The sequence below is a fragment of the Rhipicephalus microplus genome, chromosome 2 (genome assembly GCF_043290135.1).
Source record: "Rhipicephalus microplus isolate Deutch F79 chromosome 2, USDA_Rmic, whole genome shotgun sequence".
NCBI lineage: Eukaryota > Metazoa > Arthropoda > Arachnida > Ixodida > Ixodidae > Rhipicephalus > Rhipicephalus microplus.
Window position 1 is genome coordinate 120,786,738 of NC_134701.1, and position 20,469 is coordinate 120,807,206.

General features: G+C 42.8%; 1 protein-coding gene across 4 annotated transcripts in view; it reads left to right on the forward strand.

Annotated features, from left to right (window-relative positions):
* Positions 1-981: 981 nt before the first annotated feature.
* The window catches only part of LOC142785868 (uncharacterized), a 135,948-nt gene continuing 116,460 nt past the window's right edge, over positions 982-20,469 (forward strand). For 2 of the 4 annotated variants that reach the window (XM_075883905.1, XM_075883907.1), the window contains exon 1: positions 982-1,306. The gene's annotated coding sequence lies outside the window, so the exon portion shown is untranslated. Of the gene's footprint in view, positions 1,319-20,469 lie in introns of all 4 variants that reach the window. The other 2 variants (XM_075883903.1, XM_075883906.1) reach the window with 2 other exon arrangements.

Here is a 20,469-nt window from a genome sequence, read left to right on the forward strand (position 1 = left end):
AGCGGAGGCGAACGAGCATATCAAGTCACGTCACACGTGAGCGCTATCTAGCAGTTATCTTGGAAAACAAAGCGCGTGTGCCCTGCGCGCCTGTCTCGGAGGTGTTAAGGTGTAAAACGCAAGGCGATGGGTAGGTGCCACCACTGTGTCGTCTTAGCAAAGCGTTCGAAACACTTGCCTTTTTGTGCAAGCGTTGCCTGCTCAGCGCAACTTGATAAACGCTACGTGTCCCTATAATAACGTATTATGCTTTTTATAGTAAGAGACACGCATACACAATATTGACGTGTTGTTATGGTCTCTCAGATATGTACAATAATTGCTTTTTATTTGACAATCACACAAGTATGAACGCTGAATCTTGAGCAGTATTGGTGGGTGCTGCGGGTGGGGTCGGCTGTTTAGAGTATCGTTTGGCCACTTTGGTGCCGTTTAAGGTAACGTTAGGAGCGGGCGAACAGATAAATGTACTGACAGACAGAGAGGCATACCAAAAGTTTTGCGTTGAAGGTCCCCAAGAGAGATTATCGTCTTTAAAAAAAAAGGTGGTCAATGAAAACTCTAGGGTGTTTGAGCCTTCACTTTGTGCCTTTGTGGGTTGTCATAATGATAGGCTGCGTCAGCGCGCTATGTTGTATGTGTTTGCTGACATCTTCATTGTTTACAGTCAAGATGCCAGCAAACACACACGTCATATACCGACGTAAACAACTGTTCACAGTTCGCAAAAAATATTTCCGGGAAACCAACTTTATGTTGTGTTTTAAGTGGCTTACTCACGTCTATAATATCTACGTGAATGATCTTTCCTACATTCGCTCTGGACAGCTTAGGAATGAAAGAACGGTATTGTACCTAACGGATTTAGTATACATTAGTGGTTTTTAATACACAAAAACAACAGGAGTGCTTATTTTGCTGTTGTAGTTGAACTTGACAACAATCACTCTAGTGCATACTCTGCACGTCTGATACCTTTAAGGTCACTAGCCAATTTTTGTGCGAAAATCCTCCTATACCACCTGTAGTGATACAGACGTCTTCAAAATTCGTTTACTTTGTTTTGCCTAAAAGGGAAAGAAGAGTAAGTGATAGGCCGATTCGAGCAACCGTACAGTCGAACACCGCAAGAACGCTGGCAAAATTATTTCCTATTTTTAACTAAGATTACCAAAGCGGAGTAGACAGCACCAGCTGCAGTATTGGACAAAGCCACGGCCACGAGGTTAACAAGAATATCCTGGTATCATTCATTTGGAGAAGATATTCAATACCAACTCCGTGATCTACAAGCTCGACTAAAACGGTAATTCTATCGGCAAGTACATTTTTTAAAACCCTTGCACATTATTTTTCTCTAATAACAAATTATACAATTAAGAGTGATTTAGCGCTGCAATGACGACACAATCGATAACACATTGGCGAGTCGGAACTGTCAGTTGGATATGGCTTAGCGACCATATTGCTGGGTGTCCTTATTTCTTCAATTTTACGTAATGCATCAGTGTATTGTGCATCAATATGTAGTATGTTTTAACGTAATTTCTGAATTATAGCTGAACATGAGTGCGACGCCTGTTCTGTACTGACAATGACGTATCACTGTAGCGTAATTTTGCATCGCGATCAATTGATATGTGAGGTTCAACGTCCAAAAACCATCATATGAATATGAGACGCTATTTAGCATCGCATGTCCCACAGAGCAGTGCCACCCACACTTTTAGAACGTGCTCCGCTCAGCATTCCTCAAACTTCAACCACAGGCCTCCACTCTTTAGCAAACCCGAACTTCTAAATGCCACCCAGGCTCTTAGAACAAGCTAAGCAGACGCCAACAACGGTATTCTAGCCACAACCTACCATGACATTTATCGTGCAAACCGTTCCTGTCCAAATACGAAGAGTTCTCTAACTTCCCAAGACATCAGCCATGACTCTCCTGTCAAAAACAGTCACCAGCTTCGCATGGGAGCCACACAAACCACGCCGTCTTCGGGCCACCGCTATCTTTCCCGTACGAAGACCACTTCTGGCAAAGCTGACAATTGACTACTGACTCCAGGTGACTCTTTTCAATACCTACCTTCAAGGATACCTTCCTTCAAGGAAAGGCCAGAAATATTGCCCGGAAAGACACCCGCTTTGAATTGCGTGTAACTGCACTGTCGTCGTACCTGAAGGCTTTGAGTAGCGATAGGCGTACAGGGAACACTGAAGCAGGTTACTTGCGACCTTTCCGATTCGAACAAGCTCAATGGGCAAAAGGTACTAAAGAGCAGCTCTTTGGAAATACTGTGCATAGTTGTTAATCATTACAAAGCAAGTGAGTTGCAACTACCTATTGAAGAAGGTCGTCTTATGTGACAGTCAACCACAAGCGAGTTAGAACGCCTGACATCATTAAAGTACAATTAGAACTTACGCCCGCTCGAACACAATAAAATTATTCGCGACAGCTTACACCTTCAAAATACATTGCTAACTTAGATACTGTTCCAGTGTACCCACCACTTCAAAAAAGAATTTTTCAACCACTCGAAAAATTCGTTAGCCTATCAACGTTTGGTCTTTGTAGCGCTCACATACCGGCCTTATAGAAGGGTCCTACATATTACCCAACCGGTAGTGGAACAAATGAATCTCAGCTTTTAATATACGTAGTAAAAGAGTTGCAGTGCAAGCATGGAAGTGCAGAAAAAAGGTGAACAAAAGGCGAGGAATGGAAAGCAAGGAGATCAACACGTGCGCTCAACCAACTTACAATTTCTTGCAGCCCACATGTTATTATATACAAACGGGCAAAACCTTTCAACAGCAAACGTAAGCAACATGACATTGTTCTGGAAAAGTGTCCGATAAAAACAAAGGCACAACGATAAAATGGCTAACCATTATCTAAAAGTGCAATAACTTTGTCATGCAAAGCCACTGAAGGCTGGCGCACGCATTCGTCACCAAATTTCCTAATATAACACGCCTCATCAATTTCACGTGTTCACTTGTCTACATAGCGTACCAGCACACCTATGGCCTGAAATTGAGACTGGTGCCCGCAACTTTTACAATGCAATACAAGGTTTGAAGATATCGTTTTGCATGAATCATTCATATGCTCTTCCAAACTTTCATATAGGCACCGTCCAGTTTGACCTATATAACAAGGACGGCACGTTAAAGGAAGCATATAGACAACAACCACTGTGCATTCTATAAATTCATTTAGGTGTTTTATGGCACATTTACAACCCTTTATCGTAATACCTCCGATGCGCTCATCTGTGAACCTGCAAATTTGGCCTACTTTGCAAGGGTCTGACAATACCACATCCAAACCATATCTTGAACCCACTTTTAGGGGCGAAACTCTTTAAGCCATGGGCTGAGCACCCCTTCGTACTCGTTTGTAGCCACCTCTCCTTAGCTGTTGATAAGGTCAGTTGGTAGGCAGCTCTCGTTTTGTCCCCTTTGACTTTCATTCCTCGCCTTGTGTTCGCCTTTCTTCCAGCACTTTCGTGCTTTCGCTGCAACCTTTATTACAATAGAATTTAACCAACTAGCCCTAATAGCTCTTCTTCTGATAATATGCAACTTGAGAGTTTCGCTTCAACCATACGCCTAAAAGAGTAATTCGCGAACCATGGAAATCCTAGTGATGGTAAACTTTCTATGCCGACAAACAAGCTTTGCACCCCACCACTACAACGCGGTAAATGCCTACATTAGTAACAAAGTGCTGTGCATTGACTAATATGTGGGGTTTCACGTCCCAAAACCACCTTATTTCGACCTCCTGGGGTTCTTTATTGTGCACCCAAATCTGAGAACATGGGCCTACAATGTTTCCGCCTCCATTTGAACTGCAGCCGCCACAGCCGGGATTCAATCCCACGACCTGCGGGTCAGCAGCCGAATACCTTTGCTACTAGACAACCACGGCGGGCTATAAGTGTTGTGCAACGAGAAATACTCTTAGCGTACAAGATCCGTGTTATTTTCCGACAGAATATCACGAAGGACAAAAAAATTCCCCCACTTCGGCGAAGGGAATCGTGAGGAAATGCGAATGTGTTGCGTAGCTTCCAAACAGCATTTCGCACGTGAGAACCCAGCGTTAGAAGATTAATGTTTTTTTTTCTCACACCGCGTTGCCAATAGCGCCGTTCACCACACGTATGGTTTTACTGTCGCAAGGAACGTCACATGCGTTTTCAGCTTTAGTAGCTAGCGTGCATGTTTAAAATACTATGAAGTCAACAATACGAGCAGCGTTCTTGGTTCGGCGCAGGCGCTTCACAGCAGCGTCTCGAGCACACATTTCTGGATGTTCTTAAGACGCGCCTAGCCAGCAAATGGGGAATCGGGGCGCAGGGAGGACAGAAAGCGAACGGCGAGAGAAAGAGTGGTGAAGCACTGCGCCTACCATCTAGCCACACTCTCTCGCACCACATTTTATGGTTGCTAAGGGCGAGGATAAGAGTGCGCACCTGCAGCTGTTGCTATGGAAGAGGGACTGAGAGCGGAAAGATAACACCTGCTGGCGCGTGGACATGGACAACGCCGGATGCCTGACATAACCCGACTAATAAATGCATTTGCATTTTAAACAGCGCCTAAAGAACTTTGTAACGACCATAATGTCGTCATAAAGCCCGCTGATAAGAGAGGAGAAATTGTCGCTCTTAAAAAGAGGGGGGGGTATCATGGAAGAGACCAGACAACTTTCGAAAACCACGTTTTATAAACCCCTCCAAAGCAATCCAACTGATAAATTTAAGGGCACTTCAGCTCAGGAAACATTTAATACATCAGCTCACGAAACTTTTAATGGGCCAGTCAACAGGCTCCGACTTTTTTTTACACACCACAGAGAAGCTCGCGTACGCCTGACGAACCTCCTTCCCGTGCAGTGACGTTATGTCAGCGATGGGTGACGTTGCCTTCATTACTGTTTGTTGAGACCTGGTTTCGACAATTCAGCAAGCTGCATGCTGCGCCATGGCACGTATCGCCGAGTGGACGTCATTGTGCGTGAAAGGAGGTTCGTCACGCATAGAAAAGATGGGCGAGCTTGTTTGAGGGTGTGAAAAAAAGTCCGAGCCTGTTGGCTAGCCCTTTAGAGTGAAAAAAAAACTCGACCGAAAAAACGTTAGGTATCTCATTCTACTCAGTCCCTTATGGTAGGTGTTACTTGCTACCAATGTTTCACAAACAAGTGAAACAAGTGGGTCACCCATTCGCTCCACGGTGTAAAAAATTCTACAGAAAACCTTTCAAGCTATTTACGCTTCCTTATCAACCAAATTCCTAAAACATTCCCATCATTTGTAAAGGATCCCAATAATTTTATTTAAGATAAACTAAACATTACTACTCGAGATAGTTCAATCTTTCTGACACTCTACGTCACGTCACTTTATACTAACATACCGCATGTCGATGAGATTTCAGCAGTCCTTTAAGCCTACGAAGATTGTCGTTCTGAAAAGTCGAGTAGATGAAAATACCCTGAGATTGCTGCTAAAAATCTACTCTTGGGCTTAATAACTTCGAATAAAATCATAGCTATCACGTTCAGGTAGCGACGCTTCCATCGAAACTCGAGTAGCCTGAATCATGCTTATATCTATGGGTGTTTTGGAGAATAATTGGCTATCTAGAAGTGACACAGAAAATCGCTTTTTAAATGATTCAATGATATCTTCTTGAATCAGACCGATGCGGAGAAAAATCGTTCGAAATTTATGAACGCGTTTATTAAGTTATATTCTTCAAATAAAATGTCGCTTAAATGCTCATCGCTTTCAGTGAACTCAGTGAAAATGCTCATCGCTTTCAGGTCACTGTGTCGATATGTCAAGGAAAACTGCTAAATAAACAATAACGCTAACCCAGCGATAAAAGCCCGCTTCTACATTTTAAGAGCAGCCATTAACGGAATGGCAAGATTGCGATTCCTTACAGTCAGGCCAATCGCTTCGAACGAATATGTTCTCTTCGCGAGTACTACATAGCTAATTTAGAACAGCTTAAAACGTCTTTCACAAAACGTCATTATTCATCCGCTCCTCAATGACGCAATAGGCAGAGCAGATAACTTAGCAAGAGCGGAACGAGTGCGAAGTGATTGACCGAAAAACATATTAGCACCAAACTTGCACTAACGCTCTCAGTCTGAGCACCTAAGGTGATTCCTTTATTAAAACCCCATCACGATATGCTTGCGCAGAGTGAACATTTAAAAGAATTAGCAGATTCTACGTACAGTGGAAATCCATAATATGCGAAGCAGGAATGAGAAATGTGGATATGTCTCTTTATACTCAGCAGAAGGTTTAGAGGTGGAAGTAAATCTTGTCGTACATGACTTCCGTGTCATGAATGTCATGTTTGGATGCGTCGTTTACCTACGTCATCTATTCACGTCATGTGATACCAAATTTAGAATAAGTGGGGCTAGCGAAATGGCTGCGAGCACGCTGTTAGCGTGGTAGGTTGTCATGTTCTTACATGACATGCGTGTCAGAATTATCATGTTTGCACCAGTCATATACCTTCGTCATCCATTAAAATCACGTAACACCAAACTTGGTGTATGTGGAGCTAGCAAAACGGCCACGAACGAATCATGAAGGGCCCAATATACTCCAACGTAACGTTGCCGCACGTGCACGCTGGGCACAGCGACGCTACGTAAGCAAAACGCGAGCACTCTGTAGTCTGACGCAGGGCGCGACTGGCGCGACCAGCGTCCGTCGGTGTGGCCCGACGCCAACCGGCGCATAATTTACACTGATGCGTTACCCTGACAACACTGCGTCTCATCTTTTCGTGATGGAGGGACGCCGGACGCGCTGGAAACCGCGTGCGTCACAACAACGCAGCGCGGCAAGCGCCTGCGAGTATATGGCAGGACCGGTGCCTGACATGGCAACGCCGGCGTGACGTGACGAAACGAATGCCGGTGAGCACACGCATCGTGTCATGTCGAAGCGTATTGGCACCTTTACTGTGGCATGTAGTCATGTTCTCACATGACACGCATCTCGTGATTATAAAGTTTGCACCAGTCACATGCCTTCGTCATCCATTGGCGTCACGTAATACCAAATTTGGCATATGTGAAGCTAGCGAACCGGCCGTGAGCGCATCATGAGTGTGGCATGTAGTCATGTTAATACATGACATGCATGTCCTGATTATCATGTTTGAATGTGTCATTCACCTATGTAGCTTGTTCGCGTCGCGTAATACCGAGTTTGGTACATGTCAATCTAGCGAAACTGCCGCGAGTGCATGATGAGCATGGCATGTAGTCGTGTTGTTACATGACACACATCTCATGATTATCTTGTTTGCACAAGTCATACCTTCGTCAATCATTCACCTACCGTAATACCGTATTTGGTATAAGTGACGCTAGCGAAATAGCCCCGAGTGCATCATGAGCGTGGCATGTAGTCATGTTGTTACATGACACGGATGCCATAATTTTCTTGTTAGGGCCTGTCGCCTGTGCTTGCTATGCAATCATGTCATAGCATACCAGTTTCGCAACATGTCATGTGAACGAAACCACCACAAGAGCTGCAAGACGATGAAATGCAAATCATGACATTCATGACATACTTGCCATGATTTTCATGTTATGACTAGTCAGTTACGTTCCTCATACAGTCATGTTATGTCGTACCAAGTTTGCTATCGATAGCTTTATTGAAACAACCAGGAGAGCTAGAAGTCATAGGCAGCTAGACAGACGGACAGACAGACAGACAGATAGATAGATAGATAGATAGATAGATAGATAGATAGATAGATAGATAGATAGATAGATAGATAGATAGATAGATAGATACGGTCATACTCGTCGAAGTTCGCCAAGAAATGCTTCGCATTTAAAAGTATTTTGCCTGAACTATCTCGCTTGGTTCAAAGTTTATTAATGTCATTAAAGTGTATTAGCACAAAATAACTAGCTCTGCCCCTTGCAACAAGGCACGTCGCTAAGTGTGCGCGTATATACGACACAAAAATCCATAGCCACTTTTTCAGACTTCACCCTTAATATTCGAGCTTCTTTTATTTGGTATAGTTATAAGATTATGTACATGCTTTTAGTGTGGCGTCTTAAAAAACAGTTTATTAATAAATTGAGAAGTTCACATTCATTGCGTTTAAATAACCATAAATTGCATGCCCATAATCTTCTAGCCTACTATTATCAAACCACATTAGCTTACCTTGACACTGTTTTAGAAATATTCGGGACGCTATACTTGACGATAGTTATAGCGCGAGAACAAATCGACGACACAGAGACAAGAAGGACACGAAACTCTGTGTCGTCGTTTTGTTCTCGCGCTATAACTATCTTCATGTCATACTAACTAGCCCAAGCTGCCACATTTCTAAGCTATACTTGAGTCAGACTTTCGTTTGCATCAAGATTACGAAATCCGCGAGTCTTGAATAATGTATATGCCTAGCACCGCCTCCTCTGGCATTAACGAAAAACAGCCACACTTGCGAGCCTTCAACTAAGTACATTCACTCAAAATCTGGTGTACAATGGGATAGGCAGCTTTTGGTTTTTTTATCGTTAGTGTCACTCTAAGGTCATTTTGGGATTGATTTTACTAAACAATGTGTTAACGTACTGCGTTATACGTATCATGATCATTGACCATGCTGTAATGTTGCACTATCTTTTTTTTTCTTTTTCTCTAGCATGCTTTTGGTCTTCTTGTGTTAACTTTAAAGTTTTCGAAGAGTGCTTGAGGCCGCACATATCATGGCCGCGTCACTGCGGCCTGTGATATGTGCGTATCGTCTTCTGGATTCAACACCAATACCATAGTGGTGTATCGTAACTTCGATGCGTTGTTTCAATTTAGGGGGCCTGTGAAACCTCATTTCTGGATGCCATTCGTGTAACAGCTGGTTTCAGCACTCCCGTTCAGACCACTGCTCAAGTGTGCTGAGGCGAATCAAGCAGCAATACAGGGCGTTCGTTCCAACTCGTGAAAACGGAATGTGAACTTCAAGGGCACTGTTTGGCTCTATTTTAGCTCTAGCATCTTTTCTTTTGTTTTCTATCACTCCTCAGCGGGCAGGAATTCACTGGAACCTTAAAATATGTCCTTTAATGAAGCACGTGAAGAAGGTCTGCTATATCTATAGCAAAATTAAACTGTGGACCCTGACTCATGATGCAATAACGGTTAGCAAAATCGTCCATGCTTGAAGGTTCGCTTCAGAAATGAAACTTTCTGTCTCTGGGGTCACAACAAGTTCTGAAGCAATTGATCTCGTTTTACTGGCCTACCTTGAATTGACAAGCGATATCCATTTGTGGGAAGATAAAGGTTGCGGTGGAGTATGTAGTGTGTAGCAGAAATAAAGGCTGCAGATCTCACGTACCTAGAAAATAGATTGCTGATGTGTTAACCTTCTACCGCACTATAACACATCGCACTGGGTATGCCAATGGGTCACCTGAAGGCTGCGTGGATCAAACGAGTAGGCAGCAACCAGTCTATGGAAACTTTGGCCTCAGTCACGTACACGTCCGACCTAGTTTGCACTCATCCTTCAGCAAATCAAGTGAGCCGCCGCAGGATTGTCAGCACAATCCATTCAGAGCCATCATCAGCTAAGCCGCAAGGCATACAGCAGAGCGTTTCAGACCTGCTACCGGTACGACACACTCACTGTCGGCCACCGAGACCTCATTGGGCTAATTTCCAGGTTCCAGCGTGGCCATTCCCAGCGTCCAGTCTCCGCGTGGCCCGGTCCTAGTGAGGCCGAACCCGACCACCAAGATCTAGTCAGTCGCAATCACCAGAGGCGTAGACAGCAAAACACCAAGTCAAACCCCAGCGTTGTTTCGAGCGACCACAGCGACCAGGTGAGGCCAGTGCGCCCTCAAGCCCATTTCAAACAGTGCCAGCGTTCCTGCTTCCCGCATAAGATAACATGGTCGCCCCGAGCAGGCTTTCAGTTGATTTATTGATATGTGGGGTTTAAAGTTCCAAAGCCACCACATGAATATGCGAGACGCCGTAGTGGAAGGCTCCGAAAATTTCGACCACCTGTGGTTCTTTAACGTGCACCCAAATATGAGCACACGGGCCTACAACATTTCGGCCTCCATCGGAGGCCGAAATGTTGTAGGCCCGTGTGCTCAGCATCGGCCTCCATCGGAAATGCAGCCACCGATGCTGGCATTTGGTCTCGCGACCTGCGGCTCAGCAGCCGAGTGCCTTAGCCCCTAAATAATAGCAACGGGGCAAGCTTTCAGTTGCTCACTGTCAAAGTAGCGAAGGTCTCGTAGGACACAAAGAAGCGGAGGGCAGTTTCGAGGGCTAGAAAACAATGTTTTCCTTTCAGTAGTGCTTGTACGTTAGAACGCCTGGGAAGCTAGACACTGGCAGTGAAGGTGCTAGCTTACTTCCAAGCAACTCTAGCGAAGGGGCACAACGTGTTAGCACAAGCAACAGTGGCGGATGCCATAGAGGGCACTCTGAGGAGGTGTTCGAAGAGTCATTGGTTGCAACGTGCTCTGTGGAAACACATAACCTTACCACCATCATGTACCAAGGCATCCTCTAACTTCAGGAAAGTGCGTCGCTGAATTTCATTAGAGGTATTGAAGCAGAAGTTACTGCTGTGGGAAGGGAGGAGGTGAAGACCGAAGTGTTTCACGTCTAGCGTCACACACACACATATATATATATATAAATATATATGCAGAAGAATAACTTCGGTTGCCGCAAGGTTATAAATATGAAAGTAGATGCGCTTTCACATAACAACTGTTTATTGTGCCGACGTTTCGACGAGAACCCCGTCTTTTTCAAGGCATAATACTATTTACACATGTTCCGTGTCCTCTTATAGCCTGTCGAGACCGGAGGGAAGGGGTCAAAAGAGAGAGAGAGGGAAAAAAGCGAAACGGGAGGACAAACAATAAATAAAATATAGAAAGTCTAGGAGAAGAAGCAAGACCGACAGGGCGTAATTAGAAAGGGGCAGCATTTCAACAGAGTAGGGCAGAAGTAGATGAGCATTGTCATCATTGTCAACAATACCTCCCCCGCACCCACTCTTCGCTAAGTGGGCAGGGAGCCGCCGTTCTTATATTTCACCTTTCCGTGTAGTCCGCTGGCGGCTCGTTCCTCTTTGAAGTGTATGACAAGTTAATGGGGAGGGCTTAAGCGCTTGGAGTGCGTGCTGGTGGCGTCGGGAGGAACGAAAACGCCGGTGATTGAGGAACCGCCATCGATATTTATTATATGCATTGGCTCCTTGTCAGTGAAGGAACAGAATGTGCGTTAAAGAATTAAAGAAGGAAAAAGAAGAAGAACAGGGGGGGGAGGGGGACACTGTACGACTCCGGGACAGTCACCACACAGTTGCGGTGCACTGGGAAGATATGCGCGCATGTAGGAAAAAGTTAACGAAACCACCTAGTTGTCAGCTCCTTGTCAGTGAAGGAACAGAATGTGCGTTAAAATTGACGAAGAAAAAAAAACGGGGGGGGGGACCGTATGACATCCGGGACCACTTATCTGTGCGTTCCGGCTGTGCTTGATGAGGCAAATCGACGACTGAAAATAGCGCTAAAAAACGAGGACACAAGAAGAGGACACACAGCACAGGCGCTAACTTCCAACATAATGTTTATTACCACCGCACGCTCGCCTATATCACAAAAAATATCACATGACATGAAAGATGCGCACAAAAAATTAATTTCTTAGAAAATACAATTCTTTATCACTAAGCGTAAGAGAGGGAGTGCTGACGCACTTAGACCCCAGTGAAGCGATAGCCTCAGCCTCAATAATCTCTCTAGTAAGCTTATCGAACATTCTCTTGATAACTGTGCATGCATTGAATATCGGCGCGCAGCCGCAGGATTTACAATGTATGGCCAACCAACTCCCCTGGCCGTTTTTCACATTATTACAATGTTCTCTTAATCGATCATTAAGGCAACGGCCCGTCTGTCCAATGTACTATTTATCACAAGAAAGCGGGATGCGATAAACAACGCATATGATGCAGGGGACATAAACAGTTCGATGCTTCTTACTACACCCTTTGGGTTTTTCGTCACGGTTATGAAGGCCACAAAGGCTGACCAACTTCTTGGGAGCGGAAAAGACAACCCTAACTTCAGAGCGCTTAGCTAATTTCTTTAGGTTGTGCGATATCTTGTGAAAGTACGGTATGACGACTAGGTGCTTCGGTTTCTCGGCATCACGACTCGCTGTACATCCTGGGTTGCGAAGCGTACGAAGCAAGCCTTCTGCAACTGAAGTTTGGACGTGCATAGGATAACCTGCTTTCAACAAACGGTCTGACTGATTATGAAAACTATTGGCGATTTCGTGCTCACAAGATTTGCTTAAAGCATGACGAAAACAATGACTGATGATGCCTCTTTTCACTAGTTTAGAGTGAGCTGATTGGTAAGGAAGGACCGGTTTGTTCGTACGTGGTTGGTATGCCCAACATATGCGGTTAGGATGAAAGGTGAAGAGGACATCGAGGAATTTTATGGCATTGCTCTCAGGCAGTTCGTGTGTGAGAGTCAAGGGTTTAAAACACTCCGAAAAATGTGAAATTATTTTTGCCAAACCAGCCTCGTCCGCTACCGTGTCATTAGTTAATAAAATAAGATAGTCATCGACATACCGGAACACTTTTTTTATCTTCAAATTATGAAGATGTAGGTAAATCGATCTGTCAATTCTACTTAAAAATATGTCGCTTAAAATGGGGGCAATGCAAGACCCGATACAGATTCCGTCATTTTGAATAAAAGGCTTGTCATCCCATGAAATATAGGTCGTCTTGAGATAAAATGATAAAAGTTCTAAAAACCGACTTACAGGAACACCACACTCGGTTTGAAATCTAACAGAGCCAAACAAATCTATGCACTCTTCAACCGCAGGAAGCAACTGATCATGGGGAATAGAATAATACAAATCAGTCACATCAATCAGTCACATCAATCAGTCACAAATACAATCAGTCACAAATTTTGGATAGTCGCACGCTCTGTTCCAATATGTTAAAGTGTTTTCTTAGGACCTTGTTTATGTTCGGTGGGTTGCTCGTGAAAGTTAATAGCAAGTTTTTGTTGCGGTGTTGGTCGGCGTTTCTCTGGTGGTTGAGAAGAATCAGGCGGTCCAGATTTTCAGCTTTTTTGATGGCGTCATCGATGATAGCCGGCGGGTATTCTTGATTAGGGAGTACTTCGCGCATATGTGTGCTGTTTTTGTGGAAGTCCTCGGTGCGGGAACAGATTAGTCAGAATCTGTGTGCTTGGGAATAGGGAATGCTGGTCTTGCAATGTCGCGGGTGGCAGCTTTTGAAGTGCAGGTATTGTTGCCTGTCCGTAGGTTTTCTGTATACGTTAGTTACCAACGCACCATCGTCAACTCGGATTAGTACATCAAGAAAGTTTATTTCAGTGTTAGAGTAGGTGTGTGTAAAATAAATGCTGGGGTGTACCAGGTTGAATGCCTGTATGAATTTGAGGAGCTCGTTTTCCGAATGTGTCAAATATATGAATATATCATCTAGGTACCGTTTATAAAGTAATGGTTTGATATTACAAGATGAAAGAAAATTGGACTCTATGTGGTGCATGAATATGTTAGCGTAGTTTGGGGCCATTCTTGTACCCATTGCCGTACCGCTGATTTGAAGATAGTACTGGTTGTTAAATTCAAAGCTGTTCAAATCGAGTACAAGTCTTGTGAAGATTTCAATTACTTTTTTGCTTGGATAAGCGGCAGGGTTGTGTGTGCCATACGATTCAACAAGCGCCCTTACACCATCGTCATGTGGGATATTTGTGTAGAGTGAGCTAACATCCAATGTTACGAGAAATGCACCGTCTGGAATTTTCACGTCTGCTATTTCCCGAAGGAAGTGGTTTGTGTCACGCAAGAAGGACTCGTGTGTGGGTGGTATGTCTTTGATTAAAGAATCAATATAACTGGAAATGGGTTCCGTTAACGTTCCCGTGCCTGATATAATGGGTATATATATATATATATATATATATATATATATATATATATATATATATATATATGTAATAGGGGAAAGAAGGGTATACCTAAGGGCTCGTTTTTTCTTGTTTTAACACAATATTAATGAGATCTAACAGACAGTAGTGCCAAGTAATGTACAGGGGAAGTTATTAGAACAAATGGATTGTAAATAAGAGAAAAAGTGGATGAAAAAATAACCAGCCGTGAGCAGAATTGCTCCCGGCTGGTTATTTTTTCATCCACTTTTCTTCTTATTTACATTTCATTGGTTCTAATAACTTCCCCTGTACTTGCCTTGGCATTACTGTCCGTTAGATTTCATATATATATATATATATATATATATATATATATATATATATATATATATATATATATATATACATATATAGTGCGCTGAGAAGTGAGGGAGGCCTGCCCCCACACACTTCAATACGCGAAAGGTGCTGCCAATTGTATTGTGCGCAGGACAGACGATTTAACAAGGACATGTGCAGAAGAAGGGAAGCGCACTTTAGGAGCATATTTCACCAAACATGTCATGGGCGATTTGCTTTCAATAAAAATGTTTTCAGCTACCAGCAAGGAGGGTGGATTATCCACAGCATAAAAGAAAGATATCTTGTATCCTGTACTTGTGTGTTGCATCACATGGCCTGTATAAAAGCTGAAAATACCGGGGTGAAGCGTAATTTTTCTCCTGCTTTTAAACAGCAGCTGGTGTCCCGAAAAAACACATTACTGACCATGTGACACACATAAGGAGTGCTCTTTAGCACAAAAACACGTATGATCAGAACTCAAGTCGTCTAATCTGTGGTAGTTTAAGCTGTGACAAGATATACATTAACCAAGATGGCCAATGCGTGACAAAAACTTTGCATATCCCAAGTGCAGTGGGAATCAATGACATGCGAAGCATGAATAAGGAAGGTTGATAGGTCACTTTAAAATCAGCACAGCGTATTGACTCTGACCTAAATTATGCCGTACAAGGCTTTCATGCTTAGATTATTATGTTCGGACGTTTCATTTACCTTCGTCGTCTATTCTCGTCACGTGATAGCAAATTTAGTATAAGTGAAGCTAACGAAATAACCGCGTGCACATCATGAGCACGGCTCATAGTCATGTTGTTGGATGGCGCCCATGCCATAATTATCATATTGTGACGCGTACTTTACCTTCGTCATTCATTGATGCTCCATAATACTCAATTTGGTATATGTTAAGCTACCGAAACCGCTGCGAGCGTATCATGATTCTGGCATGTAGTCATCTTCTTACATTGTAAGCATATTTTTATTTTAATGTTTGCACCAGTCAATGACTTCGTCTTCCATTGAGCTCGTGTAAAAAAAATGCGATGTATGCGGAGCTAGTGAAACGGGCGCAAGCTCAACATGAGCGTAACGTGCATTCACGCCTTAGATGACAAGCATGTTATGATTTACACGTTAGGGCATATCACTTGGTTTCGCCATGCGATCATCGTGTCATACCATACCAGATTTGCAACATATCATGTGAACGAAATCATCGCAAGAGTAGTAACATCATGAAATGTAACTCGTGACAATCGTGGCAGCATATCATAATTTTAATGTTATGGCTAGTCGCTTATACTCTTGATGCAGGAATGTTATGTCATACCTGTTTTGTATCGAGACCTATATCGAAACGGCCATAGCTAAAAGTCGTAGGCGGCTAGATAGATAGATAGATAGATAGATAGATAGATAGATAGATAGATAGATAGATAGATAGATAGATAGATAGATAGATAGATAGATAGATAGATAGATAGCTGGATAGATAGATAGATAGATAGATAGTTAGATAGATAGACAGATAGATAGATAGATAGATAGATAGATAGATAGATAGATAGATAGATAGATAGATAGATAGATAGATAGATAGATAGATAGATAGATAGATAGGTGGATAGATAGATAAATGAATAGATAGATAGATGGATAGATAGAAGTTTGCTAAGAAATGCTTCGCATTTTAAAATTGCAGTGGCATGTATATTTAGTTGGAGGGTTACTGATGCCAGGCAATTTAGCAGGGAACTCTCAAAATGGTGAGTGCTACACAAGTTTCCACTTAGAACAAGAGGCTGTGCATGTGGGAAGGAGCAGCAGGAAGATAAAATTAGTCATAACGTTTTTATAAATTATATGTTGGTGTCCCACTGCGTCATTTACTAATCGGTAGGTGTAGTACGTTCAGAGGTGGCTAAATTTTTCCCGACTTGCTTCGCGGTTGTTGGTAAACTGCTTCTGAACACCTTTACTTCATAGCGGTTCTGAACACTTGTTACTTCATATTATGCTTTGATCTCTCATTGCACGCATGATCGTTCACAATCGGCTTGCATGAATGTTAAACCCATGAAAGTGCCCTAATAAAAATTGTTAACGCACAAGCTCAGTGTCCTCTTCACGTTCCTCAGGCATTTGCAATTTCTAATTACCCTTTGCTGTGTTAGCTAGACCACCACCTCTATGAGCTTCATTAGCCTGAATGTTTTCTGCTACATACTGAAAACCAACCTCCGGAAAAAGGGCTTAAGAAAATCTCAATCGCTTCAGTACTCTAAGCACTCCTTCAAAATAAAGTTTAAGCAGGTCGCAGACATTTCTTTCGAGTTCACGTAGCCAGTGAATCAACAATGAAACTTAAGTTTGCATGAAAAAAAAACTAGGATGGGTTCATAGCAAACATTTCCCAGCAGCAAGACGGTGTTCTTAATATCTGTCGAGGGTAAACAGAAGTGAGCGGGCCTAGGATAGATATGAAGAGAAATGATGAAAGTCACATGTTAAAATTAAAATATTAATTTCGATTACAATAAAAAGTGTATTCTAGAACATACGGTGCTCGAGGTTCAATGCACAACACTGATGCGAATCCGAAAAAATCATTGGGTGGTTATGTAAACGTTACGTAGTCAATATGCCTCACACAAAACAACTTACTTTGTTTTACTAATCAATATTATTGACGTATTGAGAATGTGAACGCAGAAAAAGGTATTCAAGTAAAGAGTTGAAATGATTTTGTGCCAACTACGCAGCGCTGAAATTTCAGCTGTGTCGTCAGTTTATGAAGCATGTGCGCTGGCATTTTCCTTGTTTACAGCAGCTTCTAAAATATTTCTAGGAAACAAAATTTTAGTGTCCTTTTTTTGCTTGCTTATGGGGAAGGTCCTGCGTAAATGATGTTTCCAAGCCTTGCTTAACACGAATTGGCGAGGAGGACATGACATTGTGGGAACATCTGTGTGTTCTAAAATTAGCAATCCACCCAGAATGCTTGTTTTATTGTCGTAGTCACACAAGAAGATCGCCCACGAGTGAATACTCCGAAAAACATCCGACATATTTTAAGGTGACTAACTAGTTATTATGGGAAGCACCTCCATGGTGCCACGTGTAATACCACAGATATTCTCAAAATTTAGTTACTTCTCTGTAGTTATGAGTTGAAAAAAGAATACGTGATAGGCCACTTCGTGCAACCCTGCTGTCGAACGCTGTAGTAAAGCAGACATGATGAACTTCCCTACTTCACTTTTATGCATCAAAGATTTACACAGCTGCGTAGAAAGAGCCAGTTGAGTAATAGACAAAGTCACAGCAATCAAAATAAAGGGGATAACAAGAGATTAAGAGTACTGAGCTCCGTTCACTGATAAACGGAAGGCCTGCAACACCAACTCTCCCCTACAACTGCAAAGAAAATGGAAATTTGAACAGCAGACGCAAAGCTCAGATAAACAACGCAAAATCGTTTTGCACCCCATTGACTTTAAGTTATGTTTAATGTACCGCAGACTTGAAAAACAGTACACAATCTGTAATACGGGCCGGTGCATGTGGACTGTCGACGGGATTTGGTCAGAAAAAGCACATTTCAGCGCACCAAGCATTTTACTCTATTTATGCTTATCAGCATAGGTTTGTTTTAGAAAAAAGGGTTCGGGTTGCTTTTTCAGCTAACGATCTCAATGCATGAAGCATTTTATGTAATTAGGTATTGCTCCCAAAATACTGTCGCCACCATTTGGAACAGCATGTTCCGTAATGTTCCGGAAACTTCAAAATCGTTTTGCAGGGTTTGCTTTTGAAAGGTTTGTTTATAGATGGTTGTTTTTTTTAGATAGCGCGCGGTAATAGAGCACGCTATGGCTACCGCGAACCCTAGCGATAAAGTTCTGATATTTGAAAATTCACGCAAAAAGAATGAGATGTTCCGCTATTGATAAGGGACCGAATTCACAAACCTTTCTCTTAGCTACGCGTTTTTTTAGCCAAGCATTCGCTTATCTGGAGGGATTACTATAGCGCAGGTACAAATTTCACTTATTCGGCACTTAAGAGGGTGATAAGTAAACACAATAGCTGATGAAACGACAAGGAAAGAAAGAAGTGTGTGCTGATAATGTCAAGGTAGGACGCAAAGAGTTTAGCATCGAGGGTATATGATGACAGCCAATGATTTGCTGCAGCTAAGTTTGAGTTTCGCGAGTGTCTGCTACAGCGCTTACGGGAATCCACGTACGTTGTAATTGTCGTCTTGGTGTGCTGTATGAAGCCAAGCACTCGCCTTTCATCAACAACTGTAGCTAAAAATATATCCCGATGGCCTTAAGCAATAATCCATGCACTTTCTCGCCAAGTACAAGTAAACAACACTCCAGGTGCACCACATCAAAGAAATCACGCATACACCAATGCACGCAATGTTTGAAAATGTGCCTCAAGTATCTTCCCCTGTTTAACGCGACCAGTTGCCTTACAATTTAATGAAGCTGCGCTGCTACTCAACTAATCCGGTGTAATCGAGCATGGTATAGTGGTGAACGTAAGGGTGTTTTGTACGTTGACGTAAAAAAGTTGCCTTTCTTACAACATTCTAATTACAAGATACAGGTGCGACTTTTGTGCCTGCGGACGAATTGTGCTGAAATATAGAACAACAGTAATCAAATAAAATTGTGAGCGGAATTGCGCAGGTTCCATGCACAGCAGTGGTTTTTATAAAGCCGGAATGCGAGAACGGGCATACACTTACGCTTAGATATTTGTCTACGTAAAACGAGGGAGACTCGTCGGGAGGTGTTTCAGTGCTAATGCTTTTCAGAAAACACTGTGCAACTAATTCGTCCAGCGTCGTTTGAGTTGGCAAACACAACAGAGACGTGTATACGAGTCTTGAAGTCGAGAGGCGTTATCACACGTGCAAAAAGGACGAAAGAGAGAGAGAGAGAGACTGTCGTTTTGTCTCCACGAAAGCTTGAAATTGATAGATATTAAAGACACGTTTCTGGCCCAGCAGACGTCCGGGAAAGTTTCCGCAAAGCAGCGTCGGATGCTTGGAGAGCATAAAAAAGTGGAGTACGCATTTTATGGGAGTGACAGCCACAAAGAAAGTTAGATGAAGTGCGACTGTCTTTAGATGTGAGAAAATCAATGCTAATTAGGAGAGATGTGAGTTAATGAGCCAAATCTTCCTTAAATAACGATAATAGAAACAAACTGAGTATTCATGTAGTGAAAGTGGCACCAGTGACAGTGAATTCAAAATAGTTGATTAGTGTTGTCGCCGGCCAAGATTTATTTTTTATTTATATTTGGCAAACTATGAGAAGGTAGCTTACGTTAGAGCCGGCTATCCAAACATCATGGCAGTAATGTACAAGAATTATAGTGCATGGTTATAGAGTCACAGGTGGCGGTGTCTATCTTCTAGTGACCTTGGCCAAACGCATTATAACTATTTTGACTATTTTTGACCAAGTTTCGCCACACGTTTTTATATTTGGCGTCATTTGAAGCATTGAACATATATCCGGGATAAAATGAATGCAAGTTGCAGCGCTTGGCTGCAATCTTGGAGGTTCTGGGTTCGATCCGCAGTGCCACTAAGCACTTTTTTTAAAGATGTTGCCCGGCCTGAGATGATGCGTGGCAGCGGGTACTATTTTTTGAGAAAGTGGATTTCGCGTTTTCTTCTTTCACTCCCCTTTTGACCCAAAAGCGCTGTGCCGTCCTCCTTCGTAAATTACATAACTCAGGGTTCATAATTTTCCCTCCATCTTCTCTTATCGCAAAAGTGTCCAGTGCTGAAATACCAATATCATACCTGGTATATTACTTTTCACGTGTTTGGATATTCGACAAGCGATCAGTCATCACGGTGTTTCCAAGAAAATCTACACATGCAGTGAGCTAATTGCTTGCGGCCAAGTTGACTGCTTTTGTCGGGACACGTTTTTGTGCTAATTCGGTGGGCATCACTACATGCAGCAAGGCCAAAGAGCATGGATAGTTAGAGAAAACACAAACAGAGTGATTAGTTTGTGTCTTCTCTCCTG